This window comes from Aplysia californica, unplaced genomic scaffold, assembly GCF_000002075.1.
Source record: "Aplysia californica isolate F4 #8 unplaced genomic scaffold, AplCal3.0 scaffold00259, whole genome shotgun sequence".
Lineage (NCBI taxonomy): Eukaryota > Metazoa > Mollusca > Gastropoda > Aplysiida > Aplysiidae > Aplysia > Aplysia californica.
Genome location: NW_004797529.1, coordinates 538,606 through 543,401, shown reverse-complemented (window position 1 = coordinate 543,401; position 4,796 = coordinate 538,606). Strand labels below are relative to the sequence as shown.

The 4,796-nt window shown below is 38.5% G+C and overlaps 1 long non-coding RNA gene across 1 annotated transcript; it reads right to left on the bottom strand.

Annotated features, from left to right (window-relative positions):
- Positions 1–1,046: 1,046 nt before the first annotated feature.
- Positions 1,047–3,981, bottom strand: LOC101863516. The gene is made up of 5 exons (XR_220575.3): positions 3,870–3,981; positions 2,849–2,965; positions 2,329–2,448; positions 1,720–1,965; positions 1,047–1,244 (listed from the first exon to the last, which is right to left on the bottom strand). It is a non-coding gene; the product is annotated as an uncharacterized LOC101863516 (long non-coding RNA).
- Positions 3,982–4,796: the final 815 nt, after the last annotated feature.

The following is a 4,796-nucleotide window of genomic DNA, read 5'->3' as shown; positions in this document are numbered from 1 at the left end:
GAACCTACCAGTAGCACCCACCAACCAAACAGCAAGACGACAGACAGATAAAACATAATATTAGGAAAGAAGAACCTATCAGCAGCTGTAGTACTCAGCAACCTCCCCCACACAAGTACATTGTGTACACCTAGATCTACATGTTAAGGTACGTATTTCTCTACTATGGTAAAAAGAATAACACAAAATGCAAGAGTAAAGTAAAAAAGGACTCCAAAAATATCTTTTATTATACATGAAGAATTAAAGCACAGAGTAGGCCTACAATAATGTTGCACACAGTGTCAGGTACAAAGAAGCAAAGAATCAACATACATCATAAAATGCATTATCTCACAAGGTGAGCAGGGCCTCAAGAAATGTTTTGCGACAGCTGCCAATGATCACTGATGTGACCAACAATAAATAGGATAATAGTACCAGTAATAGACAAAGAGCTAAAATTACTTTTCCTGACAGGGTAAATTGTTTTACGATGTCAAACATTTCACATTACATTCATGACACAACAAATACAATAATATTTTTTTTAAAGACAGCCATTCATAAACATGACAATCATTCATAGGTATTATCGTGTCGATGTGCTTTCTTTATTAACTCAACTCAACGACAATTCAAACAAACTGAAATATTTGGGAGTTTTCTGCAAGCGCAAAGACCAGTGTGCTCAATGAAAACCAAAATGTTAAAATGCTCGTGGAAAATTAACCAAATAGGAAATAAGTATAACAATATATGGAAGAGAACCAAGAAACCCCACAGGCGGTGCTACTGACTGAAGTGTCTTTAGGCCATTCTCAAAGGGGGGACATTAATCTGTTCTTATGCACAGATGAATTGTAAATGGACTGATTCATCAATGTCAAGCTCATAAGTGTGCCTGAACTGCAACAGGGAACTGCTGCTTTTTCTTTCCTAATCCTTACTACCGTCATTTTCTTCACACTCTTGCGACCCGCTATTTCCGGGGTGCCATGATAGTCGAAGCAAACTTAGTGCTGTTGAAGCTAGAGAGTAAGGCTGATTCCCTGTAAGGACTTCTCTGTTGACATCTACCCCTTGGCACTCACTAATGACTTTATGCATTTGCTAGCGCTGTAAAACCTCTACTAAAACATGAGAAACAAGATAGGCATGGTCATAAACAAATTACAAAAACAATCGGGCATGCTTTGCCACACTGCGTCTCCAGGTGTGAGGGGCTGGTTTCCTTTTACCGCGGTTTGAAGGGAGAGGGTCATCTAAAGAAAAAGAGAAAGATAAAGAAAAATAAGCTCATGTGTAGCAATGTAGTTGAATTGATAAGGAAAACACTGACATAATAACAGTCATTCAGCGCCAGGAAACAGCAAGACGACAGATAAAACAGAATCTTAGGAGAGAAGTAGAAGCTACCAGTGCTACCTGCTAACCACTTGTAGTGTAGCAAAGTAATTCATCTATAGAACTCACATTAGAACAGTTAAAGTAAATACGCTGCGGGAAAAACGTGTGGCATTTCTGTCATTATTAATAGGTTATCGAATACGTAACATCAATTAAGATTTAAAGAAAAGAAACATTTATCTGACCATGTTGAGAGTAGATGAAATAATTGCTTGTTGGTCATATGTGTTTAAAAACAGCACACAAAGCGAAAAACACAAAATTAAGCATTTTTATGCAACTTGCATAACACGGCAGGGACACACTTTTATTGAATAGTAGGGGCCTAACCTGCTGTGTTGTTGAAATCAACAGTGCTGATTTCACTACCACCAAAACTTTCGACTCCATATGAAGGAGCTGGAGTCGGTGGCTCCTCGTCTTCCTCGACAGTGCTGACTACACTGTCAGCAAAACTTTCGTCTCGGTTAATCGGAGTCGGTGGCTCCTCGTCTTCCTCGACAGTGCTGATTGCACCATCAGCAACACTTTCGTTTCCGTTTGAAGTACGGGGTGGCTCCTCGATAGACTCAAGAGCTGAAAATGAAAGAGAAAGGGAAAAAAACTTGTAACTTTACAGACAGAACTGCTCATTATCCTCTAAACTATTCCAGTAAAATTGTTAATATATATATTCATATTCATGTAAATTATAAATCTAGCAAAAACATCAACACCACCAGTATGTCCTTATAGTTAGAAACTAATTTTATAATTTCTTTATATGGAAATGGCAATGTAAGAACACAACCCCCCCCCCCCCCCCAAACAAAACACTACCATTAATATGGCCTAGTAACGTGTTAACTGGGGAATTTGAAAGGAAACAGATCTTAAATGACCCAGTAAACTTAAAAGTACTCTTTTTATTCACTGGATGATGTGGAAAGTGAGACAAACCAGCTAAAGGTCCGAGCTAAGCTTCATCGGTTTCCACCTGGGATGTGCTGGGATCGTTGTCCTCCCCTCCCTGTGCAGGCCCAGTCACCAAAGGGTTCATGAGCCCACGGCAAGATGAACCTGGACATTGAGAACAAGATTATAACGTGCAATAATGAATCCAACTCAGACAAGATGTTTAAGTTACATTATAATACATATAATATGTAAATAAAAGAAACGAATTAAAACTCAGGACAGAATGTTTTAAAAAACAGAAAAGTGAGAGATAGAGGAAAAACCTTTTCAGTGTGCCTGTCATACTGCATTGTACAACAATAATGTGCATGAGCATTGAAGAAACGACGATCTCTATGCTATTCAGACGGAAATTTCCCAGTTTATGCACATAAAATAAATGAGGCCTAGTCTAGTAATGGTAAGATTTAGAAGCTTAATTAACCTACTGCTGTCACTGAATTGGGCTGGTCCTTCCCTAAGGTACCAGAAATTAAAGGCATAGATTTAGAAGCTTACTAACCTTCTGCTGTCACTGAATTGGGCTGGTCCTCCCGTAAGGTTCCAGGCTCAGATTTTCGATCTGGTGGTGGCTCAAATTCACTGCCGCTGCTTCCGAGACTTTGACTTTGTTGTGAATCTGAAATTAAAAAAAAATACATGCAGGTGTGGTAGGCCTATCTATTAATTAAAACACATACTGCTATAGCATAGAATCTAGCCCTTGTGGAAAAAATATTGTCTGTGGCTGCAAGGAGGGCACCGGGATCTAGAATCTAGCTGATTAGTTACTGTGTGCACACCAAGGTCCTACTTGCGTGTAAGTCAACTGACATGAAGTTTGGTCGAATCCATTACCTTTGGCTTCGAAGTCGAGCTTTCTATCTCGGAGCCAACCACGCTGGCAACTGACATTGAAACTAGATCTCTAGATCTAGATTTAAGTAGATCCAGGCCTTAACAGACGTCACAACGGAGTGACCATAACGAAATTATAAAAACTTTTAGACTCGGCTCTCTCATCATAACAAAGCATCATCTCTAGAAGAATCTAGAATACAGATATCAGAAGAAGAAGATAGAGGAAAATGATAATCCATCGTCTGCTAATGAATGCTAATGAATAGATTTAAAAGAGTCTAGAATCTAGATCTTCTAGATCCCTAGAACCTTCTAGAATCTATCCTCTATATCTAGATATCTAGATCTAGACTAATTAAAAATTAAGAAAACAATAATTAGAGATCTTGATCTGTTTACAAAATAAGATCTCTACCTCTAGATCACATCTAGATCTAGATCTAATCTAGATTTCTAGATCTTAATTCTAATGGCACGGCTAACGGCCGCGGATGATAACGATTACGGGAATGGCCTGGGTAGAAGCCAGGACCAATGCCATTGATTGCCTCATCAATTATAATCTGTCTCATAGTGGTCGCTCGTTACGGAAGTCCTCCCATAATAAGTAACTTGATAGCTATATATCTACAATCTAGGCCTAGAACCTAAGCAAAAAAGAGAAAATAAATTATACCACTTACCATCACTCTCTTCTTGCAAAACAAGGCTTAAAGCACTGGCGACTGACATCATTGTTGTTCTGCTGCGTGACGCCATCTTGGGTAGCGGGAGAGGAAAAAACTAGAAACGGAAGGCGGCCGAGGCTCGTTTTATGGCCTATCTCTGATATAGGCCAAACCGCGTCCAGAATCATTATGGCCTTAGTCATTTTTGACTTAGGCCAAAGTGTTATTTCGGGATTTGTAGGAAAATGTGTTGGCCGATTTTATTCATTTCTTTAAAATGTGATAGCAGACGTTACAACGATTCGAACGGTGTGTTAGTTGCATTTTGGCCTAAGTCTGACTTAGGCCAAAAAGGTAGCGGCTTGACGCAATGTAACGTTCTTAACATGGGAGTAATGTGGTCCCTCTTCTTTTTCTTCAGTACAAGCCTAGCAGCATGATTTTGAAAACGTTGTAACTTTTGAAGAGAGGTATTTGGTAAGTTAGCTAGTAAAGCATTGCAATAATCGATGCGTGAAAACAAGAAAGATGACACGAGCGTTTTCAACGAGTGTTCGTTCAAAAACATAGACATATGACCAATTCTACGCAATTCACAAAATAAAATTGTACATAAATAATTGATATGATGTTCCATTGACAATTTTGAATCAAAATACACTCCCAGATTTTTTGCTTTATTAGTATCTAGTAAAATACAGTTTTTCATTTTCAGTACAAATATGATCAATGTCTACGGGGATATGGCTTTTCTTTGGGTTACATAACAGAATTTCAGTTTTATTTTCATTAAGCTGGAGCTTATTATCAACCATCCACTTTTTGATGTCATCAATGCACAGACCCATCGTAGTAAGCAAGGTTTCAACATCTGATGGTGGAACAGATTTATATAACTGTGTATCGTCAGCGTACATGTGATAATTCATATTGTGCTTTCTA